The sequence below is a fragment of the Podarcis erhardii genome (genome assembly GCF_964252035.2).
Source record: "Podarcis erhardii genome assembly, chromosome: 2".
Taxonomy (NCBI): Eukaryota; Metazoa; Chordata; class Lepidosauria; order Squamata; family Lacertidae; genus Podarcis; species Podarcis erhardii.
Window position 1 is genome coordinate 75,578,150 of NC_138498.1, and position 12,426 is coordinate 75,590,575.

General features: G+C 41.5%; 1 long non-coding RNA gene across 1 annotated transcript in view; it reads left to right on the forward strand.

Moving 5' to 3' along the window:
- The first annotated feature begins 3,414 nt into the window (after positions 1-3,414).
- Positions 3,415-12,426, forward strand: part of LOC309333767 — a 30,274-nt gene continuing 21,262 nt past the window's right edge. The window contains exon 1 of the long non-coding RNA XR_014152683.1: positions 3,415-3,645. This is a non-coding gene — a long non-coding RNA (uncharacterized lncRNA). The remainder of the gene's footprint in view (positions 3,646-12,426) is intronic.

Below are 12,426 nucleotides of genomic sequence, written 5' to 3' on the forward strand. Positions count from 1 at the left end.
GAGAGTACTTTGCTTTCCCTGCTTCTTTGTGGTTTTATCGTTCTGTGGTTTGATTTTATTGTGAGATGGATGTTGTTGTGTTCCCACCCCCCACCCCCAAGTTTTAGATTGTTAATTTCACATTGTGTTTTTCCCTCTGGGACCTTTAGGTGAAGGACAGATGGTACAACATCTAAATGAATAGATATGGATTCCTATTCTGCTTCCAGGTTCTAGGGAGCTGTGCCACATTTGACAGGAGAATACACAAGTATGCTTCCCTGGCAGCTTGTCGCAGGTTTGAGAAAGGAACCCTGCCGTAAGCAGCACTTGCCTTGTTTTTACTCCAGCACTTAGAATAAGCCATAAATATAAACAGAGACAGATCTGGCAAGTTGATCCTGGGTGTGAAAGAGCTAGTCAAAGCAGACACCAAGAGCTGGCCAGTGTTGCCAGTATCTGCTCAGCTTGCAGCCCTTGAAACAGTCTGTCGGCTTGCTATCTGGAAAGAGTTTGAATACGCTGCCTAATTCTGCCCTTCTTAAAAGGATGGAATCACAACTCCAAAAACAAGCCTTTAATTTCTACCCTCCTTCTACCTAAAACTTACCATTTAAAGAAACTCCTCAAGGGAAAAAAAAGGAGGCATTCACATGAGCAGGGAGGCGGAAATGGTTTTGGTATAGTTGGGACATGTGATTGTTCCCTTTACGTGTAGTAATTTATATGCCTGAACTACATCTACATATCTTTGTGGGTGCTGGCCACACAGTTTTATGTCCAAAATTACCTGCATTTGTGTGTGTACATATGCATACTACACCTCCTACCAATAAATGTTTTGTCTGTCCTCATGCTTTTGTAAACATTAGGCTAAGCTACAGTATTATGTTCTCATGAATGCTTCCATAGAAGATGCATCAGAAGTGTTTCTGTATGAGTTCTGTAGGGCACGTATTCAGTGTACCCTGGGGTGTTTAGTTTAGTTATTTAATTTATATCCCACCCTTTCTCTCATGGGATCCCAGGGTGGCATACAATTTATAAGGATCAGTGTTTCTGTTGGGGTTATTCTGTACAGCATGCCTCAATACCCCACTGTTCATCATATGCCTTTTATGTGCAGAAGTCCATTTCCTGTCTTTCTTCACAAACGTGATAGAGTTCAGTTTTGTAATGAGAGATGTTTCCAAATTGGACTCTGCTCTGCTTCCTGGTGGCAGATAGAAGCTATCCAAGTAGAAAAGGCTTGGGAAGAACTTTGTTTTCTAGTAAAGGCACTCCACATTCAAATTTGTCTCTCAGTGAGGAGTTATTAATTTTCAAAGACATTTATAGTGATGGTTATACATCATTTTATGTTAACGGGGTGGGAGTGGGGGGGAATCTAGTATCACCAAGTGAATAAGCAGAAACTGAAGTAAAAAAAAACAAGTACATGTAAATATTTCAGAGAATGTAAAAAGTGCTGTTTTTATACTACTTCTGCCTTACTTCATTGTGGACTCTAAAATAATTTCCTCTTAAATTACATCTAAGAGTGCTTTCCTCGTGTTTGCACTAAGAGTGTTGAACTCAAATAAATGTTAACATGAACCTGGCTGGAGCATCTTCCTTTTGTCACTTCTGCTTGCCACAGTTTATGTGATGTATTGCCTGAAAAAAAATAAATGGTTCAGGTATGGGAATAGCTTTTGCAGCAGTAATAGATGCAAAGAACTCACTTCATTTATATGCAGTTTTTCCCCTGTTCTTTCAATGCTCTCTTTATACCTTTGACATTTAGCAGTTCAACTGCCTCCCTATTCAGCTTCCTGCTTTTGATATATTATAAAAATGTTGCTTCTTTTGTTACTTATATTTCCAACAATGTGTTCTTCAGATTCTTTCCTGGACTATCTTTTTGTAGATTTTTACTTGATTTGCCTAAATCTGCACTCTTTTCTACTTTATTTTTAATTGGCAATGCCTCTTTTACAGCCTCCTTAACTACCGTACTTTTAAAAATCATGCTAAAACGTGGGGGTCGTCTTATACATGGGTAGTGCATAGGGTGGACGTTTGATTGGTTGCTACTGAGGTTGTCAGTGGCTATTGTGTGTGTGATTGTTTGCTGCATCAATGGGTGGTGTTGATTGGCTGACGCTCCGGCAGTTGGGTGGGCGATTGGTAGCTTCTGCTGGCGATGGGACAGACAGGAGGTGGATTTTGAGAAGTGTGCTGGTGATTTTCGGCATTCCCCCCCAAAAAAGCTTAGCAATCCTCCACAAAAAAAAGCTCAACAACTCTGTGCCATCTAACCCCATTTTCATAAATTTGAGTCCCTCGTCTTATAGACGGAAAAGTACAGTATGTTGTTTAAACATGTTGGTATATTTATTGTGTTGCCTGCATTTGCCAGGTGGGTGTAGGTCAACTCAAGGTATTATTTGCACCATAGAGGAAGGGAAGATGAAAATTTGCAACTCCCTTCCACAACCATATCATATGCAGAACAGTAGAACATTGGCTTATGCAAATACTGTTCTCCTAGATCACCACCACTGCACAACAGAGCATTGTTTACATGGCTTAAAGAACTGAGCAGTCCACATTGTATTTTTGTTACACATCAGTTGCTGCACCAGCCTCCTCCTCAATCCCCTCTTACCACTAAAAGAGGCAGTACTCCTTAGTCTAATACCTCTCATAATACAGGTTGAACGTACAAGTTAAATGTTAGCCAGGTAAAGTTCCATCCCATTCCCAGGGAGCGGGGAAACGGACACCCCCAAATAATAATTAGTGTGGCATATGGTTAGAGTGTTGGACTAGGATCTGGGAGAGCAGGGTTTGAATCCCCACTCAGCCATGAAGTTCACTGGGTGACCTTGGGCCAGTCACCATCTCTTACCCTAACCTACCTCACAGGGCTGTTGTGAGGGTGAAATGGGGGAGAGAACCACCTTGAGATCCTTGGAAGATAAAGGTGGTATATAGATGGAATGAATGAATGAATGAATGAATGAATGATTTGTAGGGGTGGATGGTGACTGCAGTCCTCCGGGTGTTGCTAGACTCCAACTCCTATTAGCCCTAGCCAGCATTACCAGTGGTCAGGAATGATGGGATTTGAAGTCCAGCAACTTCTAGAATACCACAAGTTCCCTCGCCCATTTTCTAAAAGTACAATACTAGGTCTGCCTACCTGAAGTAAGCTCTATTGAACACAGTGGAAATTACTTCTGAGTAAACATGCATAGAATTTGGCAGAATGTTAGGGTGGGGTGGAACAGCTCACTTGTTTTCAAAAGAGAAAGCGGAGGTTAAGGAAAACCAGCAGACTCAGAGAGGCAGACTTACCGGTAAAATGTCAACTCCTACCGCCACCTCAAATACTCATGCCTGAAAGCTAGCGGAGGGGGCAAGTGAAGGGGTTTTCTTTCCTTGTCTCCCTTAACTCACCAAATGCAATTTCCACTCTATTTTTCTGCCTTTTGCCACAAATCTCCAAAGAAAGCACAAGGAATGTGTGTGCTTGAAGGCGCCCTTTGAAGCTTGTTGCCCCTGGCAACCACTTGAGTGGCCTCTATTATTGAGTGAATGTCAATCCTCTTAGCTCTGATGTGGTCAGGGCAATTTGCTCATGACAAGGAGCAGTTTTGGAAGGCATCAGACTCTCACAAGGTGTGGAATCTACAGTATGGAGCAGGGGTAGGCAAACTAAGGCCCGGGGGCCGGATCCATCCCAATCGTATTTCCTTTGCCGAAAGAAACAGAATTGTGTGCCCTGTGAAAGAAACAAATTTGCTTCTATGTACTTGCCCCCTGATTCTGGTAGTTGTGTAGGAGAGCAATGCAGAGAACTGAGGCATAGCAACACAGTAAACCCTGCTTAGCCCACCCAACCCTTTTCTAGTTAATGAGATTTTTTGCAGTGCGGTCCTATGCATGTGTGTTCAGAAGTAAGTTCAGTGGCTCTTACTCCCAGGTAAGTGTGCATTGGTGTTTGATTATTATTATTTTGAACGGCAAAAACTGAAATTATCAATATGCAAGATGTCAGTCCAGTCCCATAATCTCAGTCTTGTTGTCCTCATCCTTACCACAAGTTCTCCACTTTTCATACACATCTTGTGAGTTCCAGCCACACTTCACAGTCCCTGATTAAACATTTGGATTCAAAATTCTAAAACTGGGAGAGGGGTGAAACACACCCAATTATTTATCTGTGGTAACTGTAAAGAGAGAGAGAGAGAGAGAGAGAGAGAAGTACATTAAAAAAAAATAACAGAAATTCACACTTTAATATTTCAGTTGCATAATTAGTGTATGTGTGCTTTCAGGAGGGGCCGGAACAGATAATATTCAGTTTCACTATCCCTGGTGCTGAAGCCAAATCATGCTTTACCAAACAGACAACAGAGAAGGGCTGGTTTAATTGGGGACTGCAGTAGCTCCCAATCCCTTTTCATGCTTGGAAGGTTTGTTAAACCCAAGACAGTGAGAGAGATGATTAACTTTTCCTAATGAATTTTCTTAATTAGTACTTCTTTTTATTCCAAAAGCCAGAAAGAGATAGGAGCCAATTTTCATCTCCCTGGGTTGGGAGCCATGGTCAGGGTAGGGAAACAAAGAGATCGAAACAGCTTGGTAGGAAGGACACCATTGTCTACTGCAGAAGCAAGTATAGGAGGGTTATGAGAGTGATTAATTCTGATACACCGCCAATGGCAACTCATATTACAATGGCACCTGATGGCCCTATTGTAAAAGACACTTTGAAAACCCGTATGGACAGTCCTTGTTTCAGAGAATTAGCAGTCTTAAAAGACAAAACAGAATAACCCAAGTGGTGAACTGGGGCCCAGACAAATTGAGGTTCTAATTTTTTTTCTGGCAAAGAGAGCTGCTTTTCATTACAATTTAATCTCTGATCTTCAAATTGTAAAAGTAGCAAAAGTCACATATGGTTGTGAAGCTCCCTAGTGCCTTCTCATGATTCTAAACACAAGCAATTTGTTTCAGAATTCATTTATACCACAATATATTACTTTCTGGTGGTAATTTTGGTTCAGGTTGCTTTAAAAGGGTCCCTTAATTGCTAGGCATTCCAGAACTAAATGCCCTGTTCCAGCAAAATTCTTCAGCCCTGGGTCCCCAGATGTTGTTGGACTACAATCCCATCATCCCCAGCCAGTTTAGACAGTGGTGAGGGATGATGGGAGTTGTAATCCAACAACATCTGGGGACCCAAGGTTGAAGAAATTTGGTACCATGCTACCTGATGCTAAAATAAAGTTTGGTTTCATCTGAACCTGGGCTCATGGTTTTTGCTCCAAAACAAGCCACAAGTGGTCAGCCAAGAACAAACTTTGGTTACAGCTCATGGTTTGTCTGGAATGGAACAAGGTTCAGATCTAATGTAAAGCCAAGCCATGACATAGTTTCAGTTAGCACAGCAGCAACAGGACCAGGGTAGGAGCGAAGCTGCTATAATTTTTGCTTTGGGTCCCCATGTCCTAATTTATTCACACCTAACCATGGTTTGACTTATCATTATGCATGATCTGGGCCATTTTATTTGCATTTTCTTGTTGATATTATATTTTAAAAATATTTCGGGATGTTGCCCAGAGAACTGGATGGTGTTAGGGACACCATAAACAAATAAATACAGGAATTCCAGGCTTAGGAAAGCCTAGTAGATGGCTGTCTAGCTTGTGTTTGAAAACTTCCAGCAAGGGAGAGCCTCCTCCCTCTGTAATTTTTCCATTGTCAAACTATCCATTCTGTTAAGAAGTTTCTCCTAATATTCCACTGAAATCTACTTTCCTGTGAAGTCTAGTAGACCTAGTCTTGCCCTCTGCCATGTGATAGCCCTTCAGATACTTGAAGAGTGCTATAATTCTTGCCTTCATTCTTCTCTTCTCCAGGCTAAACAAACATAGTTCCCTTGATTGTTTCTCAGAGGATTTGTTTCTACACCACAGACCATCTTCACTGCCTTCCTCTGAACCTATTCTGATGTGTTCATCTTAAAGTGCAGTACACAGAAGAAGACACTTCCATTAGGTCTTGGGATGGGAAAAAAGAGAATAACCTGTTTCCCACTCATTCCTAATGTCTTCTCTACTTGCTCCCCATGTTATATTTATAGTCTAATTTTTAGGCTACAGTGAACTCTATAGCTAAGATGTCTAAGGGGGAAACGTCAATAATGAAAGTTCAAGTGTTTGTTTTTATCATCATTGCAGATGACAATGGTGATTTGTTATTTGCAAACCACCTAAAATTAAGTCACATAAAGTAACCATGCAGTGTTACTGACTACTGTCATATTCAGCTGCAGCTATAAGATTCCTTACTCAAGAGTAGTGTCTGGAACATCCAAGAGGTTTTCCCTTTTGTGCAAGAGTTGCTCGTTGAAAACGTAACAATGTGCACTTCCATTCCAAATTCATAGCCATAAATTAGAAAGAAATTTGAGATGAATCTGAATCTGCTACTAGAACTGAGAATTCTCAGATTGCAGATCATTGCTTTCATTATAAAATGTGCTTGCTTTTTTACTGCTTGCTACAGTTGTTTGACAACTTTTACAAAATATGGTATGGTACGGTATTTAGGTTTAGCCTCTGAAATCTTAAAACTTGGTTCTTTTGTTGTTTAATGTAATGACTGAGGATCCATGTGCAGTCAAAATTCAGGGATCTAAAGTCACTGGTTCAAACTATACATTACAAGGGAAATAAGGGGTTCTCAATCCTGTTCCCATCCCAATAATGCTGTTGTGGAGGCTAAGAACCATCAGTGGATAGGCATGGATGCTTAACCTTCCTCCACCCACTAATAAAAAGCTAAAGGAAAAGGACCCCTGACAGTTACGGTAAGTCCAGTTGCAGACAACTCTGGGGTTGCAGCGCTCATCTCGCTTTACTGACTGAGGGAGCCAGCATTTGTCTGCAGAGTTTTTCCGGGTCATGTGGCCAGCATGACTAAGCTGCTTCTAGCGTTCAACAGAACACTGAAACCAGAGCAGCGCACAGAAACGCCGTTTACCTTCCCACCGGAGTGATACCTATTTATCTACTTGCACTTTTTGGCATGCTTTCGAACTGCTAGGTTGGCAGGAGCTGGGGCCGAGCAACAGGAGCTCACCCAGTCGTGGGGATTTGAACAGCCAACCTTCTGATCAGCAAGCCCAAGAGGCTCAGTGGTTTAGACCACTGCGCCACCCGCGTCCCTCCATCCACTAATAGTTCTCTGCAAATCCCACAGGGCAGCTTTAACCACCCCCAGATACTTGCGAAGGAGAATTGCTGGATGCAGGAGGGGTTAAGAATCAGTCTTATTGCTTGCTGATCCCTTCCCCTTAAGTGTGCCCTGCCACCTCTTCCCCCGCCCTGCTTTTTTGGCAAATGTGGGCTTGGGACATGGCATTTGCCCAAATATCAGCAGTTTGTCCCCTGGGGTTGACATTTTTGCACTAGTTACCTACCTCTCTCATAGATGCATGTGTAGTATGTATATACTCAGGTAGCTTTGCTGGCTTCCATTAATCTACCATGATGAATGTAGTGGTTGCTAGGAGAAGCCAGCCCTGCAGTGCAGTGATACCTTAGCAATAAAAATGTAGGAACCTCTCAGCCAGAAGGTGCCGGTCTGGTGCAAGAGAAGCAGACCGAACAGCTGTGAGAGATGCAGATCATTATGATTGAGGAGACAGGGCCCCCATTATTATGAAAAGTGTTCAAGACCATGAACAGGTTTTGAAGGGCTAGCTTGAAAGGCATTGTCCTAGTGAGCTACATGGAACTTGGTGATTAGTGCCTGCATTTGCAATCAATAAACTGGAGATGGGGAAAAGGAGGTGGAGGGAATTGTCTGCCATTGCAAGGATGTTGCTGTCATTTGTCAGATGCTTTCACAAAGAGACTTCAGCTCTGCACAGGTGTCCTGGATTCAAAACATTATTCAGCCAGCCCTGATTTCATTAGGAAAGGTGTGTGGTTGCCAGCACATCTCAGTTCTCTGGCAGTCTGAAGAGCATTAGAGAAACAAACTGTCTTTAATTAAATAAGGTAGGAACTTTCTGCTTATATCAGTGATGCTCCTGGGTTTTACCACTCATGGCTGTCTCTCGTGGGATATACGAAAGACAGCTTCAGGAAAGAGGAGGGTGCAGTGGGGACTTTGCATAGCCTAGAGAAGGTCTTGAGTTTGGAAGGATGGTTTCTTTTGAGGCAATCCCCAGGGTTATTTAATTAACTGTCAAGTTCTAATTAATTAATTGCACTGAGGTTGGCCAAATCCCTTCAAAAAGTTTTTTAAAAATATCCCAGGGCATTGCGCAAAAAGGCTAGAAATGTTTTTTTGTAAAACTGCACAGACATTTCACTAGTTAAAGTATTATCAGAAAAACTGTTTCTGTACAATATAGAAACTATGTGCCAATATAAAAATAAAGCAAGTTTCAATATGCATTCTGGATATGCTATGGATGTTAAAGATGAAGCTGCATTTCCTGATCAGGTGGAGACCCCCTGATTTATTTGCTCCATACTGCAGAATGACTACAGGCTATCAGTGCAGTCCTTTACATGCCTACTAACAAGTAAGTCCCATTCATTACAATGGGGCTTACTCCAAGGAAAGTAGGTAGAGGATTGCAGCCTCAGCTGAGTCCCCATAAGGTAAGCACAGCAGTAGCCTCAGATTAACGGCCCACGCAAAGTGAAACATCTGGGTCAGGCTGTAAAAGGAATCACAACATTTTGTCCAAATTTGGGATAAAAATCCATACTGGAATTCCTCGGCGGGGCGGGGGGGGGGATATAACCAGTCTTTTGTTCTATGAAAGATAAAACTCTGGCAACAGCTTTTCAAAACATTGCATTGTGCATCTGGTGTGTTATGGTGGTACATCCCTCCATCTGAGGACATGGCCATGGATGTGTGGATTCTTCAAATGTACTGTAAGTGCCATTGCTGATATTAGGCTCAAAATTCAGCATCCTGAGAGTCTCCACTCTCATTAAAAAGACAGAAAAATCTTGAAAAAAGCATATTTCTAGTCCTTAAGACTTCAAAGGTGATCTTGAAAATGTTTTGTGAAATCTCAAAACTTACTGCAGGATCTCTGCAGTATTTCCAGTGGTCATGAGAGAGGGCTTACCCACCCAGCAAAAACTATTTGCATTCTTCACATCTAACAGAAGCAATTATGCGAAATGTGCAAATATATGCAATTTGCATAATTTAAGCCAGTGGCAGAAGTCAGCTTTTGCTAATGCTATGGTTAGTGAAAGTGGCTACTGGATTCTTAACGCAAAACTGCCCAAACACACCCAACACTGTATTGAATAGCAAATGCCCAGAATTACGGATTTCTTCTCATCTGACTGGTACATAATAAATTAGCTCAGCACCACAGTATTAATCTGTAGCTATTCATATTTCTTCCAATGCTGAATATGGCAGCAAAAGATTTAACCCATTTGCTTAACTTTTATTTCTAAAAAGGAGGATTTTGCTGCATAGCTCAAGGTTCTGTTCTGCCTGTAGGGACCCTCTCCAGCCCAGTCCATTTCCTCATTTTGGAACCAAGCATGAAAAGGGGGGTGCGTCGTCCTATCACACTTAGAATTATTCATTTCAAAACTTCGTTGTACAGAAATTAATTTTGTTTTCAGAAAAAGAAAGATGCTGCTTCAGTAGGAAAACAAGCAGTCCAGAATCATGGTCAATGAATTAATTAGTATATGCAATGAAAGGGCATCAGAGTTTGTTGTTCTGTTGCCTGACTTCAGAAGAGTAGCAATTAAAGAAACGGAATAAACACAGTCAAATTAAGAAAGGAGAACTGTTTCTGATAAATAGCACTACATCAGCAAGATTTTTTTCCAGTACGTCTGAGCAGCACATAAATCCAAGCAGACATTAGTTGTTGCATGTTTAGATGGAAGTAGCAGATGAAAGGAGAAATTGGATGCTGAACTTGTGATATTAGAGAGCTGACCCCACAAACTGCAATATTAGACAAGAGGACATGTAGATCATTAAGGAAATAAGAAGAAATGGATGTGCAAGAAAAAGTGATATTAGAATATGCCTCTCCAAACTTGGAGGAGGATTCATTGCCCCTAATGTTGGTATTTTGCTTCCTTCCCATTGCTCTTACATCCTTCATTCTTTCATCAAAATACTGTGGGTTTTTTCCTTCACATGGTGCCAAAAACCCTATTCTGCTTTGCTCCAATGTTTAGTTGGTATGGAAGTTTATATTTTCTTGCATGTCCTTCCTTGTTCACTGTATCTTGTGCACTGTTTGTAACTGCTAAATTGCATCCCACTCTAATCATCTGAGTTGATAAAATATTAATTTTGTCCTGGTTTAGTGATTTAGTTTTGTGATGTATTATGTATTTAGTTTTTCTGTTGCTACCATTAGCTGCAATACAAACAAGTTACTAATTGGAATTTGTGAATCAACAGCAGTATATACAAGATTCGGAGATAAAAGGAATTTATAAGGTATTTAAAAACCTGTGATTTGCTTTCTGCTGGTTGTCAGGAATCAAAGCTTTTCAATCTGAAAAGGAGAGGTACTATTTAGAGTTGGGATGAAGGGGGAAAGGGACAAAAATGCAGACTGTTCTTAGATTCTGTAATGTCCTAGTTCACCAGCCAAGCTTCTTTATGTGACTTAAGAGTTGAATAATTGTTGTAAATGTGGATGACATCAATGCTTGCATGGCAAAGGAAGGAGGGATTTTTTTAAATAGAAAGCCACAACAGAAATTAACACAATGAATCACAATTAAATCTCAAATCCTCCACCTACCCCCATTCAAGTCGGATTTCTGTATAGCTGCTCTCTGACAATTGCAGTATTTTCAGAAAACAAGGGGATCAGTCCAGCCAAACATAGTTGCACTTCAGTTCACTGATTTCCAATGGCATATTTTCATTATTTACTTCGCTGGATTGAACCTCAAAATTAGACTAGTTTGGAATTTGTAACCAGAAGCCCTTTATCCTTCATGTCTTAGGTCAACATTTTGTTTGTTTTAAATGTAACTCATTTAAAGTACTGTGAGAAACTCACTATGGGTTTAACCACACTCACCTTTCACCCACTGTTTCCAGGCACGATCTGCCATTTAAAGCACTGTATGCAAGCGCCCCCCCCATCTTCTTCTTTCTTTCTTTTTACTCTGTTGCTTTCTCTGCAAAAACCTGCTCTTTAAAGCTGAATCAGTGCAAGCAGCAATCCATGGAAAACCCTGAACTGACATTTGCTCTGATTCAGCTTTAAAGAGTGAGTTTTCAAACGGAAAGCTTGGGGCAAAAGGCAAACAAAGCGAAACAAAAACAATGCTCAGACACAGAGTTTTAAATCATGGACCTCTTGCCACACTTTAAGAGCAGGGCAAAAGGTCAGTGTGGATTAAGCCCTGACTGAAGAGTGACTTAACTGCATGATCGTATACATGCCTTTCTGCTCAGATGTAAGCCCATTGGGTTCTGGTCTTTGTCCCAGGTAAGTGTGTGTAGAGTTGGAGAATAATACACTGTTGCAGAACTTTCTAAGTCATGGCTACCATCTGCACACAGTGCTCTCTGGCTATTGCGTTCCTTGCTGCTTAAAGGGAGCAAGTAGTCTTGTCAAATCTTCTTGTTGTAGCAGGGCCCACGGTAGGGAGGAGAAACACTTCCAGACAGAGTAACATAGGCCAACCTTCCCTGGCCTGGTGCCCTCCGGATGATCTGGAGTACAAGTCCCATCAGCCCCAGCTAGCATTGCCCTGGTTGGGGCTGATAGCATTTGTGGTCCCAAACACCTAGAGAGCACTAGGCTTGGGAAGGCTGGCCCTGGCTACCTGGCGCCAGTGCCTATGTTCCTATTAGCCCGGAAGGGAGAGGAAGAGGAGGGGAGTTGCCTAAGGCCTCACCATGACCTCTGACTGTCAACTGCCTTATTCATATCTAGGGGGAATTGAGAGAATACATTTGTGGGTGGGGCTGCTCAAGGCAGCACAATCCCTGTGGGCAAGAATGGGGCAGAAAGACATTCATTGGAGCTGGGGTTATGCTGAGCAGCAGGTAGATTCATGACCTGTCCTGCAACAACACTGGACAGCTGATGTAGGAAGTGGCTTGCATCCTACAGGAGCAGAAGGCACTTATGCTTACATATTATTTAATTAATTGACAAAATTGTTTTTTTAAAAAACCTGTACGTAATATAAAACATCAACACTGTTGATTTTAAAAAACCCAGGTATTTAAAACATTTAAGAGATGGTTAGAAAGCAACACTAGCGAAAAGAAACAAAACACATGTAACTCCTATGTGTCAGGATAGATTCGCCTAAAAAATAATAATAAAAGTGTTAAGCAGGTGGCAAAAATGAAAGGTGCCTGAGCAATGTCAGTAGGTAGGGAGTTCTAAAGGATGGGTGC